General features: G+C 50.5%; 16 non-coding genes across 16 annotated transcripts; 8 read left to right on the top strand and 8 right to left on the bottom strand.

Annotated features, from left to right (window-relative positions):
- Positions 1-395: 395 nt before the first annotated feature.
- Positions 396-467, bottom strand: Trnag-ccc (transfer RNA glycine (anticodon CCC)). Its single transcript has one exon. It is a non-coding gene; the product is annotated as a tRNA-Gly (tRNA).
- Positions 468-1150: 683 nt separating this feature from the next.
- Trnal-uaa (transfer RNA leucine (anticodon UAA)) lies at positions 1151-1234 on the top strand. The gene has a single exon. It is a non-coding gene; the product is annotated as a tRNA-Leu (tRNA).
- Positions 1235-2359: 1125 nt separating this feature from the next.
- Trnag-ccc (transfer RNA glycine (anticodon CCC)) lies at positions 2360-2431 on the bottom strand. Its single transcript has one exon. It is a non-coding gene; the product is annotated as a tRNA-Gly (tRNA).
- Positions 2432-3114: 683 nt separating this feature from the next.
- Trnal-uaa (transfer RNA leucine (anticodon UAA)) lies at positions 3115-3198 on the top strand. Its single transcript has one exon. It is a non-coding gene; the product is annotated as a tRNA-Leu (tRNA).
- A 1113-nt stretch (positions 3199-4311) lies between these two features.
- Positions 4312-4383, bottom strand: Trnag-ccc (transfer RNA glycine (anticodon CCC)). Its single transcript has one exon. It is a non-coding gene; the product is annotated as a tRNA-Gly (tRNA).
- Positions 4384-5066: 683 nt separating this feature from the next.
- Trnal-uaa (transfer RNA leucine (anticodon UAA)) lies at positions 5067-5150 on the top strand. Its single transcript has one exon. It is a non-coding gene; the product is annotated as a tRNA-Leu (tRNA).
- A 1125-nt stretch (positions 5151-6275) lies between these two features.
- On the bottom strand, positions 6276-6347 carry Trnag-ccc (transfer RNA glycine (anticodon CCC)). Its single transcript has one exon. It is a non-coding gene; the product is annotated as a tRNA-Gly (tRNA).
- Positions 6348-7030: 683 nt separating this feature from the next.
- Positions 7031-7114, top strand: Trnal-uaa (transfer RNA leucine (anticodon UAA)). The gene has a single exon. It is a non-coding gene; the product is annotated as a tRNA-Leu (tRNA).
- Positions 7115-8239: 1125 nt separating this feature from the next.
- Trnag-ccc (transfer RNA glycine (anticodon CCC)) lies at positions 8240-8311 on the bottom strand. The gene has a single exon. It is a non-coding gene; the product is annotated as a tRNA-Gly (tRNA).
- Positions 8312-8994: 683 nt separating this feature from the next.
- Trnal-uaa (transfer RNA leucine (anticodon UAA)) lies at positions 8995-9078 on the top strand. The gene has a single exon. It is a non-coding gene; the product is annotated as a tRNA-Leu (tRNA).
- Positions 9079-10191: 1113 nt separating this feature from the next.
- On the bottom strand, positions 10192-10263 carry Trnag-ccc (transfer RNA glycine (anticodon CCC)). Its single transcript has one exon. It is a non-coding gene; the product is annotated as a tRNA-Gly (tRNA).
- Positions 10264-10946: 683 nt separating this feature from the next.
- Positions 10947-11030, top strand: Trnal-uaa (transfer RNA leucine (anticodon UAA)). Its single transcript has one exon. It is a non-coding gene; the product is annotated as a tRNA-Leu (tRNA).
- A 1125-nt stretch (positions 11031-12155) lies between these two features.
- On the bottom strand, positions 12156-12227 carry Trnag-ccc (transfer RNA glycine (anticodon CCC)). Its single transcript has one exon. It is a non-coding gene; the product is annotated as a tRNA-Gly (tRNA).
- Positions 12228-12910: 683 nt separating this feature from the next.
- On the top strand, positions 12911-12994 carry Trnal-uaa (transfer RNA leucine (anticodon UAA)). Its single transcript has one exon. It is a non-coding gene; the product is annotated as a tRNA-Leu (tRNA).
- Positions 12995-14119: 1125 nt separating this feature from the next.
- Trnag-ccc (transfer RNA glycine (anticodon CCC)) lies at positions 14120-14191 on the bottom strand. Its single transcript has one exon. It is a non-coding gene; the product is annotated as a tRNA-Gly (tRNA).
- Positions 14192-14874: 683 nt separating this feature from the next.
- Trnal-uaa (transfer RNA leucine (anticodon UAA)) lies at positions 14875-14958 on the top strand. Its single transcript has one exon. It is a non-coding gene; the product is annotated as a tRNA-Leu (tRNA).
- Positions 14959-15720: the final 762 nt, after the last annotated feature.

Below are 15720 nucleotides of genomic sequence, written 5' to 3'. Positions count from 1 at the left end.
TCGGTTTCGTTGCTGCTTAGCGTTAATGATGCTGTTCAGCACGCTGACGCCACTCTTGCCTCTCGGTACACTAAGGCGCGAATCTGTGGCCACAATAAAATGAAAGGTTCTGTCGTGTGTTTGTCGTTTTTTGGTCTCTCACAGTCGTTTCTCGCGCCTGCCCTCTACATATATGCCCGTTTCCAAGCGTCAGCTTTCGCGTCAGCCGAGCAAAGTCGAGACAAGTCGACACATGGAGACACACGATGCTGTGAAACGAAATCCGGCGACTAGCGCACTGGCTACACGGAGTGAGACGTGGGGCGAAGGAAAACTATTCGTAGCGCGACAGTTCTCAGGTTCGAGGATCGCGTTACGTTACGTGGAATATCCCTAGAAGAAAAATTTACGTTTCGTGCGGTGGCCGGGAGTCGAACCCGGATCAACTGCTTGGGAAGCAACCATGCTGACCGTTACACCACCACCGCCTTGCGCTGCGTTTCACTCACGCCGCGATGTGTCGGCTACCCTCCTGCCACCAGAGGCCGAAGGCGATGACGCTGTAGGCGCTCTACGCCAGGGCGGAGGTGAGCACATCTGAACGCAGTGTGTAGGTGCTGCTAGGGCGATGTAGCGTAACTAGAAGCAGAACTGACATCCATTGAAAAAACTGCCCTTTAATTTACAGCAGCGTGATCAAAGAAATATGTAATGTGACGTACTTACTGACGATCCAGAGACGATTGAGCATATGTGTGCCAGTACAGAAGTAGAAAGCGCGTACGTATCACAGTGTTAAGTTGGTTAGTTTGATTCTCGCCTGGAGCATATCATTAGCTTCCCCTGAGGGTGAAATGCACAGCGTAGCCGTTGCTAGGGAACGGCCTTTTCTTGTCATTCGTTGTTTTCTCTGCGACAATGTAAAAATTGATAGTTGGAGTTCTGCTCGTTCCACTTAAGACAGAAGGCGACGGAAAACAACGGTGTCAGGCGCCATATTTAAGCTCTGGCTCCCGAAAGTGAGGGTGGGGTGCAACCTCACATCTGACAACTCGTCTAAAATACTCTAAAAAAACGTATTTCCTTCACACAAGAAAAAACAAGCACATTTCGCAGTAAGGCTCTGGAGATGTTGCTAGGAACGACAGCAGCAGCTTGTTTGCGCTCACAAGTCAGATTGGCCGAGCGGTCTAAGGCGCCAGATTTAAGCTCTGGTTCCCGAACGGGAGCGTGGGTTCGAACCCCACATCTGACAATGAATTTTAAATATTCCAAAACTGGCCATTTCCTTCGTGCGGGAAAGCAAGTCAATTACGCGCAAACAGGTTCGAGAGATATTATTAGAGACGGCAGTGGTTACGGAGCTTGCCCTGCAAGTCTGATTGCCCGGCGGTCAGAAGGAATGGAAAGCTGTTAGGAGACATGGCTTTCAGCCAGGCGGCCCGGATTCGGTTCCCGGTAGCCGAACATACTTTCGTTTGCTGAGTCTTGGCTATTCTCACGGCGTTTACGTTTTCTTTGTGTTGTGCTTTTTGGGTCCAACGTCAAGAAAGCAAAAGTCAACGAAAACAGATACGTGTTTAAATGACTGGCAGGGCAGTAACGAAGGTGGATGAGCCGGTGGACCGGGTACTGGACTGCTGACGTGGCCCCATTGCATAGCTCGTCAGCTGAGTAGGTTAGAGCGTCGTGGTGTGAACACAAAGGCCATGTATTCGATCGCAGCAAGTGCCATTTAATTTTTCTCTCGTAAAAGACAGTGCTTCCTCCAGCGAGACACTGCCAGGTAAATACCAAGTGATATGCACAAGAAGCAAGATGCCTGCACGTTTGGCGGCGTTGTGGCTAGCGGCCGTAGCACACTGAGTGCAGCGGTTCTCGGCTGTTCATTGGAGTTAAGAACCGTTGGGTGTGGTTAGTAGTTGGGTGGGTGACCAGCTGGGAGCTCGACCTGCGTTCAGCTTCTTTCCTTTTGCCTTTTTACTTCGGTTTCGTTGCTGCTTAGCGTTAATGATGCTGTTCAGCACGCTGACGCCACTCTTGCCTCTCGGTACACTAAGGCGCGAATCTGTGGCCACAATAAAATGAAAGGTTCTGTCGTGTGTTTGTCGTTTTTTGGTCTCTCACAGTCGTTTCTCGCGCCTGCCCTCTACATATATGCCCGTTTCCAAGCGTCAGCTTTCGCGTCAGCCGAGCAAAGTCGAGACAAGTCGACACATGGAGACACACGATGCTGTGAAACGAAATCCGGCGACTAGCGCACTGGCTACACGGAGTGAGACGTGGGGCGAAGGAAAACTATTCGTAGCGCGACAGTTCTCAGGTTCGAGGATCGCGTTACGTTACGTGGAATATCCCTAGAAGAAAAATTTACGTTTCGTGCGGTGGCCGGGAGTCGAACCCGGATCAACTGCTTGGGAAGCAACCATGCTGACCGTTACACCACCACCGCCTTGCGCTGCGTTTCACTCACGCCGCGATGTGTCGGCTACCCTCCTGCCACCAGAGGCCGAAGGCGATGACGCTGTAGGCGCTCTACGCCAGGGCGGAGGTGAGCACATCTGAACGCAGTGTGTAGGTGCTGCTAGGGCGATGTAGCGTAACTAGAAGCAGAACTGACATCCATTGAAAAAACTGCCCTTTAATTTACAGCAGCGTGATCAAAGAAATATGTAATGTGACGTACTTACTGACGATCCAGAGACGATTGAGCATATGTGTGCCAGTACAGAAGTAGAAAGCGCGTACGTATCACAGTGTTAAGTTGGTTAGTTTGATTCTCGCCTGGAGCATATCATTAGCTTCCCCTGAGGGTGAAATGCACAGCGTAGCCGTTGCTAGGGAACGGCCTTTTCTTGTCATTCGTTGTTTTCTCTGCGACAATGTAAAAATTGATAGTTGGAGTTCTGCTCGTTCCACTTAAGACAGAAGGCGACGGAAAACAACGGTGTCAGGCGCCATATTTAAGCTCTGGCTCCCGAAAGTGAGGGTGGGGTGCAACCTCACATCTGACAACTCGTCTAAAATACTCTAAAAAAACGTATTTCCTTCACACAAGAAAAAACAAGCACATTTCGCAGTAAGGCTCTGGAGATGTTGCTAGGAACGACAGCAGCAGCTTGTTTGCGCTCACAAGTCAGATTGGCCGAGCGGTCTAAGGCGCCAGATTTAAGCTCTGGTTCCCGAACGGGAGCGTGGGTTCGAACCCCACATCTGACAATGAATTTTAAATATTCCAAAACTGGCCATTTCCTTCGTGCGGGAAAGCAAGTCAATTACGCGCAAACAGGTTCGAGAGATATTATTAGAGACGGCAGTGGTTACGGAGCTTGCCCTGCAAGTCTGATTGCCCGGCGGTCAGAAGGAATGGAAAGCTGTTAGGAGACATGGCTTTCAGCCAGGCGGCCCGGATTCGGTTCCCGGTAGCCGAACATACTTTCGTTTGCTGAGTCTTGGCTATTCTCACGGCGTTTACGTTTTCTTTGTGTTGTGCTTTTTGGGTCCAACGTCAAGAAAGCAAAAGTCAACGAAAACAGATACGTGTTTAAATGACTGGCAGGGCAGTAACGAAGGTGGATGAGCCGGTGGACCGGGTACTGGACTGCTGACGTGGCCCCATTGCATAGCTCGTCAGCTGAGTAGGTTAGAGCGTCGTGGTGTGAACACAAAGGCCATGTATTCGATCGCAGCAAGTGCCATTTAATTTTTCTCTCGTAAAAGACAGTGCTTCCTCCAGCGAGACACTGCCAGGTAAATACCAAGTGATATGCACAAGAAGCAAGATGCCTGCACGTTTGGCGGCGTTGTGGCTAGCGGCCGTAGCACACTGAGTGCAGCGGTTCTCGGCTGTTCATTGGAGTTAAGAACCGTTGGGTGTGGTTAGTAGTTGGGTGGGTGACCAGCTGGGAGCTCGACCTGCGTTCAGCTTCTTTCCTTTTGCCTTTTTACTTCGGTTTCGTTGCTGCTTAGCGTTAATGATGCTGTTCAGCACGCTGACGCCACTCTTGCCTCTCGGTACACTAAGGCGCGAATCTGTGGCCACAATAAAATGAAAGGTTCTGTCGTGTGTTTGTCGTTTTTTGGTCTCTCACAGTCGTTTCTCGCGCCTGCCCTCTACATATATGCCCGTTTCCAAGCGTCAGCCGAGCAAAGTCGAGACAAGTCGACACATGGAGACACACGATGCTGTGAAACGAAATCCGGCGACTAGCGCACTGGCTACACGGAGTGAGACGTGGGGCGAAGGAAAACTATTCGTAGCGCGACAGTTCTCAGGTTCGAGGATCGCGTTACGTTACGTGGAATATCCCTAGAAGAAAAATTTACGTTTCGTGCGGTGGCCGGGAGTCGAACCCGGATCAACTGCTTGGGAAGCAACCATGCTGACCGTTACACCACCACCGCCTTGCGCTGCGTTTCACTCACGCCGCGATGTGTCGGCTACCCTCCTGCCACCAGAGGCCGAAGGCGATGACGCTGTAGGCGCTCTACGCCAGGGCGGAGGTGAGCACATCTGAACGCAGTGTGTAGGTGCTGCTAGGGCGATGTAGCGTAACTAGAAGCAGAACTGACATCCATTGAAAAAACTGCCCTTTAATTTACAGCAGCGTGATCAAAGAAATATGTAATGTGACGTACTTACTGACGATCCAGAGACGATTGAGCATATGTGTGCCAGTACAGAAGTAGAAAGCGCGTACGTATCACAGTGTTAAGTTGGTTAGTTTGATTCTCGCCTGGAGCATATCATTAGCTTCCCCTGAGGGTGAAATGCACAGCGTAGCCGTTGCTAGGGAACGGCCTTTTCTTGTCATTCGTTGTTTTCTCTGCGACAATGTAAAAATTGATAGTTGGAGTTCTGCTCGTTCCACTTAAGACAGAAGGCGACGGAAAACAACGGTGTCAGGCGCCATATTTAAGCTCTGGCTCCCGAAAGTGAGGGTGGGGTGCAACCTCACATCTGACAACTCGTCTAAAATACTCTAAAAAAACGTATTTCCTTCACACAAGAAAAAACAAGCACATTTCGCAGTAAGGCTCTGGAGATGTTGCTAGGAATGACAGCAGCAGCTTGTTTGCGCTCACAAGTCAGATTGGCCGAGCGGTCTAAGGCGCCAGATTTAAGCTCTGGTTCCCGAACGGGAGCGTGGGTTCGAACCCCACATCTGACAATGAATTTTAAATATTCCAAAACTGGCCATTTCCTTCGTGCGGGAAAGCAAGTCAATTACGCGCAAACAGGTTCGAGAGATATTATTAGAGACGGCAGTGGTTACGGAGCTTGCCCTGCAAGTCTGATTGCCCGGCGGTCAGAAGGAATGGAAAGCTGTTAGGAGACATGGCTTTCAGCCAGGCGGCCCGGATTCGGTTCCCGGTAGCCGAACATACTTTCGTTTGCTGAGTCTTGGCTATTCTCACGGCGTTTACGTTTTCTTTGTGTTGTGCTTTTTGGGTCCAACGTCAAGAAAGCAAAAGTCAACGAAAACAGATACGTGTTTAAATGACTGGCAGGGCAGTAACGAAGGTGGATGAGCCGGTGGACCGGGTACTGGACTGCTGACGTGGCCCCATTGCATAGCTCGTCAGCTGAGTAGGTTAGAGCGTCGTGGTGTGAACACAAAGGCCATGTATTCGATCGCAGCAAGTGCCATTTAATTTTTCTCTCGTAAAAGACAGTGCTTCCTCCAGCGAGACACTGCCAGGTAAATACCAAGTGATATGCACAAGAAGCAAGATGCCTGCACGTTTGGCGGCGTTGTGGCTAGCGGCCGTAGCACACTGAGTGCAGCGGTTCTCGGCTGTTCATTGGAGTTAAGAACCGTTGGGTGTGGTTAGTAGTTGGGTGGGTGACCAGCTGGGAGCTCGACCTGCGTTCAGCTTCTTTCCTTTTGCCTTTTTACTTCGGTTTCGTTGCTGCTTAGCGTTAATGATGCTGTTCAGCACGCTGACGCCACTCTTGCCTCTCGGTACACTAAGGCGCGAATCTGTGGCCACAATAAAATGAAAGGTTCTGTCGTGTGTTTGTCGTTTTTTGGTCTCTCACAGTCGTTTCTCGCGCCTGCCCTCTACATATATGCCCGTTTCCAAGCGTCAGCTTTCGCGTCAGCCGAGCAAAGTCGAGACAAGTCGACACATGGAGACACACGATGCTGTGAAACGAAATCCGGCGACTAGCGCACTGGCTACACGGAGTGAGACGTGGGGCGAAGGAAAACTATTCGTAGCGCGACAGTTCTCAGGTTCGAGGATCGCGTTACGTTACGTGGAATATCCCTAGAAGAAAAATTTACGTTTCGTGCGGTGGCCGGGAGTCGAACCCGGATCAACTGCTTGGGAAGCAACCATGCTGACCGTTACACCACCACCGCCTTGCGCTGCGTTTCACTCACGCCGCGATGTGTCGGCTACCCTCCTGCCACCAGAGGCCGAAGGCGATGACGCTGTAGGCGCTCTACGCCAGGGCGGAGGTGAGCACATCTGAACGCAGTGTGTAGGTGCTGCTAGGGCGATGTAGCGTAACTAGAAGCAGAACTGACATCCATTGAAAAAACTGCCCTTTAATTTACAGCAGCGTGATCAAAGAAATATGTAATGTGACGTACTTACTGACGATCCAGAGACGATTGAGCATATGTGTGCCAGTACAGAAGTAGAAAGCGCGTACGTATCACAGTGTTAAGTTGGTTAGTTTGATTCTCGCCTGGAGCATATCATTAGCTTCCCCTGAGGGTGAAATGCACAGCGTAGCCGTTGCTAGGGAACGGCCTTTTCTTGTCATTCGTTGTTTTCTCTGCGACAATGTAAAAATTGATAGTTGGAGTTCTGCTCGTTCCACTTAAGACAGAAGGCGACGGAAAACAACGGTGTCAGGCGCCATATTTAAGCTCTGGCTCCCGAAAGTGAGGGTGGGGTGCAACCTCACATCTGACAACTCGTCTAAAATACTCTAAAAAAACGTATTTCCTTCACACAAGAAAAAACAAGCACATTTCGCAGTAAGGCTCTGGAGATGTTGCTAGGAACGACAGCAGCAGCTTGTTTGCGCTCACAAGTCAGATTGGCCGAGCGGTCTAAGGCGCCAGATTTAAGCTCTGGTTCCCGAACGGGAGCGTGGGTTCGAACCCCACATCTGACAATGAATTTTAAATATTCCAAAACTGGCCATTTCCTTCGTGCGGGAAAGCAAGTCAATTACGCGCAAACAGGTTCGAGAGATATTATTAGAGACGGCAGTGGTTACGGAGCTTGCCCTGCAAGTCTGATTGCCCGGCGGTCAGAAGGAATGGAAAGCTGTTAGGAGACATGGCTTTCAGCCAGGCGGCCCGGATTCGGTTCCCGGTAGCCGAACATACTTTCGTTTGCTGAGTCTTGGCTATTCTCACGGCGTTTACGTTTTCTTTGTGTTGTGCTTTTTGGGTCCAACGTCAAGAAAGCAAAAGTCAACGAAAACAGATACGTGTTTAAATGACTGGCAGGGCAGTAACGAAGGTGGATGAGCCGGTGGACCGGGTACTGGACTGCTGACGTGGCCCCATTGCATAGCTCGTCAGCTGAGTAGGTTAGAGCGTCGTGGTGTGAACACAAAGGCCATGTATTCGATCGCAGCAAGTGCCATTTAATTTTTCTCTCGTAAAAGACAGTGCTTCCTCCAGCGAGACACTGCCAGGTAAATACCAAGTGATATGCACAAGAAGCAAGATGCCTGCACGTTTGGCGGCGTTGTGGCTAGCGGCCGTAGCACACTGAGTGCAGCGGTTCTCGGCTGTTCATTGGAGTTAAGAACCGTTGGGTGTGGTTAGTAGTTGGGTGGGTGACCAGCTGGGAGCTCGACCTGCGTTCAGCTTCTTTCCTTTTGCCTTTTTACTTCGGTTTCGTTGCTGCTTAGCGTTAATGATGCTGTTCAGCACGCTGACGCCACTCTTGCCTCTCGGTACACTAAGGCGCGAATCTGTGGCCACAATAAAATGAAAGGTTCTGTCGTGTGTTTGTCGTTTTTTGGTCTCTCACAGTCGTTTCTCGCGCCTGCCCTCTACATATATGCCCGTTTCCAAGCGTCAGCTTTCGCGTCAGCCGAGCAAAGTCGAGACAAGTCGACACATGGAGACACACGATGCTGTGAAACGAAATCCGGCGACTAGCGCACTGGCTACACGGAGTGAGACGTGGGGCGAAGGAAAACTATTCGTAGCGCGACAGTTCTCAGGTTCGAGGATCGCGTTACGTTACGTGGAATATCCCTAGAAGAAAAATTTACGTTTCGTGCGGTGGCCGGGAGTCGAACCCGGATCAACTGCTTGGGAAGCAACCATGCTGACCGTTACACCACCACCGCCTTGCGCTGCGTTTCACTCACGCCGCGATGTGTCGGCTACCCTCCTGCCACCAGAGGCCGAAGGCGATGACGCTGTAGGCGCTCTACGCCAGGGCGGAGGTGAGCACATCTGAACGCAGTGTGTAGGTGCTGCTAGGGCGATGTAGCGTAACTAGAAGCAGAACTGACATCCATTGAAAAAACTGCCCTTTAATTTACAGCAGCGTGATCAAAGAAATATGTAATGTGACGTACTTACTGACGATCCAGAGACGATTGAGCATATGTGTGCCAGTACAGAAGTAGAAAGCGCGTACGTATCACAGTGTTAAGTTGGTTAGTTTGATTCTCGCCTGGAGCATATCATTAGCTTCCCCTGAGGGTGAAATGCACAGCGTAGCCGTTGCTAGGGAACGGCCTTTTCTTGTCATTCGTTGTTTTCTCTGCGACAATGTAAAAATTGATAGTTGGAGTTCTGCTCGTTCCACTTAAGACAGAAGGCGACGGAAAACAACGGTGTCAGGCGCCATATTTAAGCTCTGGCTCCCGAAAGTGAGGGTGGGGTGCAACCTCACATCTGACAACTCGTCTAAAATACTCTAAAAAAACGTATTTCCTTCACACAAGAAAAAACAAGCACATTTCGCAGTAAGGCTCTGGAGATGTTGCTAGGAACGACAGCAGCAGCTTGTTTGCGCTCACAAGTCAGATTGGCCGAGCGGTCTAAGGCGCCAGATTTAAGCTCTGGTTCCCGAACGGGAGCGTGGGTTCGAACCCCACATCTGACAATGAATTTTAAATATTCCAAAACTGGCCATTTCCTTCGTGCGGGAAAGCAAGTCAATTACGCGCAAACAGGTTCGAGAGATATTATTAGAGACGGCAGTGGTTACGGAGCTTGCCCTGCAAGTCTGATTGCCCGGCGGTCAGAAGGAATGGAAAGCTGTTAGGAGACATGGCTTTCAGCCAGGCGGCCCGGATTCGGTTCCCGGTAGCCGAACATACTTTCGTTTGCTGAGTCTTGGCTATTCTCACGGCGTTTACGTTTTCTTTGTGTTGTGCTTTTTGGGTCCAACGTCAAGAAAGCAAAAGTCAACGAAAACAGATACGTGTTTAAATGACTGGCAGGGCAGTAACGAAGGTGGATGAGCCGGTGGACCGGGTACTGGACTGCTGACGTGGCCCCATTGCATAGCTCGTCAGCTGAGTAGGTTAGAGCGTCGTGGTGTGAACACAAAGGCCATGTATTCGATCGCAGCAAGTGCCATTTAATTTTTCTCTCGTAAAAGACAGTGCTTCCTCCAGCGAGACACTGCCAGGTAAATACCAAGTGATATGCACAAGAAGCAAGATGCCTGCACGTTTGGCGGCGTTGTGGCTAGCGGCCGTAGCACACTGAGTGCAGCGGTTCTCGGCTGTTCATTGGAGTTAAGAACCGTTGGGTGTGGTTAGTAGTTGGGTGGGTGACCAGCTGGGAGCTCGACCTGCGTTCAGCTTCTTTCCTTTTGCCTTTTTACTTCGGTTTCGTTGCTGCTTAGCGTTAATGATGCTGTTCAGCACGCTGACGCCACTCTTGCCTCTCGGTACACTAAGGCGCGAATCTGTGGCCACAATAAAATGAAAGGTTCTGTCGTGTGTTTGTCGTTTTTTGGTCTCTCACAGTCGTTTCTCGCGCCTGCCCTCTACATATATGCCCGTTTCCAAGCGTCAGCCGAGCAAAGTCGAGACAAGTCGACACATGGAGACACACGATGCTGTGAAACGAAATCCGGCGACTAGCGCACTGGCTACACGGAGTGAGACGTGGGGCGAAGGAAAACTATTCGTAGCGCGACAGTTCTCAGGTTCGAGGATCGCGTTACGTTACGTGGAATATCCCTAGAAGAAAAATTTACGTTTCGTGCGGTGGCCGGGAGTCGAACCCGGATCAACTGCTTGGGAAGCAACCATGCTGACCGTTACACCACCACCGCCTTGCGCTGCGTTTCACTCACGCCGCGATGTGTCGGCTACCCTCCTGCCACCAGAGGCCGAAGGCGATGACGCTGTAGGCGCTCTACGCCAGGGCGGAGGTGAGCACATCTGAACGCAGTGTGTAGGTGCTGCTAGGGCGATGTAGCGTAACTAGAAGCAGAACTGACATCCATTGAAAAAACTGCCCTTTAATTTACAGCAGCGTGATCAAAGAAATATGTAATGTGACGTACTTACTGACGATCCAGAGACGATTGAGCATATGTGTGCCAGTACAGAAGTAGAAAGCGCGTACGTATCACAGTGTTAAGTTGGTTAGTTTGATTCTCGCCTGGAGCATATCATTAGCTTCCCCTGAGGGTGAAATGCACAGCGTAGCCGTTGCTAGGGAACGGCCTTTTCTTGTCATTCGTTGTTTTCTCTGCGACAATGTAAAAATTGATAGTTGGAGTTCTGCTCGTTCCACTTAAGACAGAAGGCGACGGAAAACAACGGTGTCAGGCGCCATATTTAAGCTCTGGCTCCCGAAAGTGAGGGTGGGGTGCAACCTCACATCTGACAACTCGTCTAAAATACTCTAAAAAAACGTATTTCCTTCACACAAGAAAAAACAAGCACATTTCGCAGTAAGGCTCTGGAGATGTTGCTAGGAATGACAGCAGCAGCTTGTTTGCGCTCACAAGTCAGATTGGCCGAGCGGTCTAAGGCGCCAGATTTAAGCTCTGGTTCCCGAACGGGAGCGTGGGTTCGAACCCCACATCTGACAATGAATTTTAAATATTCCAAAACTGGCCATTTCCTTCGTGCGGGAAAGCAAGTCAATTACGCGCAAACAGGTTCGAGAGATATTATTAGAGACGGCAGTGGTTACGGAGCTTGCCCTGCAAGTCTGATTGCCCGGCGGTCAGAAGGAATGGAAAGCTGTTAGGAGACATGGCTTTCAGCCAGGCGGCCCGGATTCGGTTCCCGGTAGCCGAACATACTTTCGTTTGCTGAGTCTTGGCTATTCTCACGGCGTTTACGTTTTCTTTGTGTTGTGCTTTTTGGGTCCAACGTCAAGAAAGCAAAAGTCAACGAAAACAGATACGTGTTTAAATGACTGGCAGGGCAGTAACGAAGGTGGATGAGCCGGTGGACCGGGTACTGGACTGCTGACGTGGCCCCATTGCATAGCTCGTCAGCTGAGTAGGTTAGAGCGTCGTGGTGTGAACACAAAGGCCATGTATTCGATCGCAGCAAGTGCCATTTAATTTTTCTCTCGTAAAAGACAGTGCTTCCTCCAGCGAGACACTGCCAGGTAAATACCAAGTGATATGCACAAGAAGCAAGATGCCTGCACGTTTGGCGGCGTTGTGGCTAGCGGCCGTAGCACACTGAGTGCAGCGGTTCTCGGCTGTTCATTGGAGTTAAGAACCGTTGGGTGTGGTTAGTAGTTGGGTGGGTGACCAGCTGGGAGCTCGACCTGCGTTCAGCTTCTTTCCTTTTGCCTTTTTACTTCGGTTTCGTTGCTGCTTAGCGTTAATGATGCTGTTCAGCACGCTGACGCCACTCTTGCCTCTCGGTACACTAAGGCGCGAATCTGTGGCCACAATAAAATGAAAGGTTCTGTCGTGTGTTTGTCGTTTTTTGGTCTCTCACAGTCGTTTCTCGCGCCTGCCCTCTACATATATGCCCGTTTCCAAGCGTCAGCTTTCGCGTCAGCCGAGCAAAGTCGAGACAAGTCGACACATGGAGACACACGATGCTGTGAAACGAAATCCGGCGACTAGCGCACTGGCTACACGGAGTGAGACGTGGGGCGAAGGAAAACTATTCGTAGCGCGACAGTTCTCAGGTTCGAGGATCGCGTTACGTTACGTGGAATATCCCTAGAAGAAAAATTTACGTTTCGTGCGGTGGCCGGGAGTCGAACCCGGATCAACTGCTTGGGAAGCAACCATGCTGACCGTTACACCACCACCGCCTTGCGCTGCGTTTCACTCACGCCGCGATGTGTCGGCTACCCTCCTGCCACCAGAGGCCGAAGGCGATGACGCTGTAGGCGCTCTACGCCAGGGCGGAGGTGAGCACATCTGAACGCAGTGTGTAGGTGCTGCTAGGGCGATGTAGCGTAACTAGAAGCAGAACTGACATCCATTGAAAAAACTGCCCTTTAATTTACAGCAGCGTGATCAAAGAAATATGTAATGTGACGTACTTACTGACGATCCAGAGACGATTGAGCATATGTGTGCCAGTACAGAAGTAGAAAGCGCGTACGTATCACAGTGTTAAGTTGGTTAGTTTGATTCTCGCCTGGAGCATATCATTAGCTTCCCCTGAGGGTGAAATGCACAGCGTAGCCGTTGCTAGGGAACGGCCTTTTCTTGTCATTCGTTGTTTTCTCTGCGACAATGTAAAAATTGATAGTTGGAGTTCTGCTCGTTCCACTTAAGACAGAAGGCGACGGAAAACAACGGTGTCAGGCGCCATATTTAAGCTCTGGCTCCCGAAAGTGAGGGTGGGGTGCAACCTCACATCTGACAACTCGTCTAAAATACTCTAAAAAAACGTATTTCCTTCACACAAGAAAAAACAAGCACATTTCGCAGTAAGGCTCTGGAGATGTTGCTAGGAACGACAGCAGCAGCTTGTTTGCGCTCACAAGTCAGATTGGCCGAGCGGTCTAAGGCGCCAGATTTAAGCTCTGGTTCCCGAACGGGAGCGTGGGTTCGAACCCCACATCTGACAATGAATTTTAAATATTCCAAAACTGGCCATTTCCTTCGTGCGGGAAAGCAAGTCAATTACGCGCAAACAGGTTCGAGAGATATTATTAGAGACGGCAGTGGTTACGGAGCTTGCCCTGCAAGTCTGATTGCCCGGCGGTCAGAAGGAATGGAAAGCTGTTAGGAGACATGGCTTTCAGCCAGGCGGCCCGGATTCGGTTCCCGGTAGCCGAACATACTTTCGTTTGCTGAGTCTTGGCTATTCTCACGGCGTTTACGTTTTCTTTGTGTTGTGCTTTTTGGGTCCAACGTCAAGAAAGCAAAAGTCAACGAAAACAGATACGTGTTTAAATGACTGGCAGGGCAGTAACGAAGGTGGATGAGCCGGTGGACCGGGTACTGGACTGCTGACGTGGCCCCATTGCATAGCTCGTCAGCTGAGTAGGTTAGAGCGTCGTGGTGTGAACACAAAGGCCATGTATTCGATCGCAGCAAGTGCCATTTAATTTTTCTCTCGTAAAAGACAGTGCTTCCTCCAGCGAGACACTGCCAGGTAAATACCAAGTGATATGCACAAGAAGCAAGATGCCTGCACGTTTGGCGGCGTTGTGGCTAGCGGCCGTAGCACACTGAGTGCAGCGGTTCTCGGCTGTTCATTGGAGTTAAGAACCGTTGGGTGTGGTTAGTAGTTGGGTGGGTGACCAGCTGGGAGCTCGACCTGCGTTCAGCTTCTTTCCTTTTGCCTTTTTACTTCGGTTTCGTTGCTGCTTAGCGTTAATGATGCTGTTCAGCACGCTGACGCCACTCTTGCCTCTCGGTACACTAAGGCGCGAATCTGTGGCCACAATAAAATGAAAGGTTCTGTCGTGTGTTTGTCGTTTTTTGGTCTCTCACAGTCGTTTCTCGCGCCTGCCCTCTACATATATGCCCGTTTCCAAGCGTCAGCTTTCGCGTCAGCCGAGCAAAGTCGAGACAAGTCGACACATGGAGACACACGATGCTGTGAAACGAAATCCGGCGACTAGCGCACTGGCTACACGGAGTGAGACGTGGGGCGAAGGAAAACTATTCGTAGCGCGACAGTTCTCAGGTTCGAGGATCGCGTTACGTTACGTGGAATATCCCTAGAAGAAAAATTTACGTTTCGTGCGGTGGCCGGGAGTCGAACCCGGATCAACTGCTTGGGAAGCAACCATGCTGACCGTTACACCACCACCGCCTTGCGCTGCGTTTCACTCACGCCGCGATGTGTCGGCTACCCTCCTGCCACCAGAGGCCGAAGGCGATGACGCTGTAGGCGCTCTACGCCAGGGCGGAGGTGAGCACATCTGAACGCAGTGTGTAGGTGCTGCTAGGGCGATGTAGCGTAACTAGAAGCAGAACTGACATCCATTGAAAAAACTGCCCTTTAATTTACAGCAGCGTGATCAAAGAAATATGTAATGTGACGTACTTACTGACGATCCAGAGACGATTGAGCATATGTGTGCCAGTACAGAAGTAGAAAGCGCGTACGTATCACAGTGTTAAGTTGGTTAGTTTGATTCTCGCCTGGAGCATATCATTAGCTTCCCCTGAGGGTGAAATGCACAGCGTAGCCGTTGCTAGGGAACGGCCTTTTCTTGTCATTCGTTGTTTTCTCTGCGACAATGTAAAAATTGATAGTTGGAGTTCTGCTCGTTCCACTTAAGACAGAAGGCGACGGAAAACAACGGTGTCAGGCGCCATATTTAAGCTCTGGCTCCCGAAAGTGAGGGTGGGGTGCAACCTCACATCTGACAACTCGTCTAAAATACTCTAAAAAAACGTATTTCCTTCACACAAGAAAAAACAAGCACATTTCGCAGTAAGGCTCTGGAGATGTTGCTAGGAACGACAGCAGCAGCTTGTTTGCGCTCACAAGTCAGATTGGCCGAGCGGTCTAAGGCGCCAGATTTAAGCTCTGGTTCCCGAACGGGAGCGTGGGTTCGAACCCCACATCTGACAATGAATTTTAAATATTCCAAAACTGGCCATTTCCTTCGTGCGGGAAAGCAAGTCAATTACGCGCAAACAGGTTCGAGAGATATTATTAGAGACGGCAGTGGTTACGGAGCTTGCCCTGCAAGTCTGATTGCCCGGCGGTCAGAAGGAATGGAAAGCTGTTAGGAGACATGGCTTTCAGCCAGGCGGCCCGGATTCGGTTCCCGGTAGCCGAACATACTTTCGTTTGCTGAGTCTTGGCTATTCTCACGGCGTTTACGTTTTCTTTGTGTTGTGCTTTTTGGGTCCAACGTCAAGAAAGCAAAAGTCAACGAAAACAGATACGTGTTTAAATGACTGGCAGGGCAGTAACGAAGGTGGATGAGCCGGTGGACCGGGTACTGGACTGCTGACGTGGCCCCATTGCATAGCTCGTCAGCTGAGTAGGTTAGAGCGTCGTGGTGTGAACACAAAGGCCATGTATTCGATCGCAGCAAGTGCCATTTAATTTTTCTCTCGTAAAAGACAGTGCTTCCTCCAGCGAGACACTGCCAGGTAAATACCAAGTGATATGCACAAGAAGCAAGATGCCTGCACGTTTGGCGGCGTTGTGGCTAGCGGCCGTAGCACACTGAGTGCAGCGGTTCTCGGCTGTTCATTGGAGTTAAGAACCGTTGGGTGTGGTTAGTAGTTGGGTGGGTGACCAGCTGGGAGCTCGACCTGCGTTCAGCTTCTTTCCTTTTGCCTTTTTACTTCGGTTTCGTTGCTGCTTAGCGTTAATGATGC

The sequence above is a fragment of the Schistocerca nitens genome, chromosome 2 (genome assembly GCF_023898315.1).
Source record: "Schistocerca nitens isolate TAMUIC-IGC-003100 chromosome 2, iqSchNite1.1, whole genome shotgun sequence".
NCBI classification, from domain to species: Eukaryota; Metazoa; Arthropoda; class Insecta; order Orthoptera; family Acrididae; genus Schistocerca; species Schistocerca nitens.
This window is presented reverse-complemented; position numbering and strand designations above follow the sequence as displayed.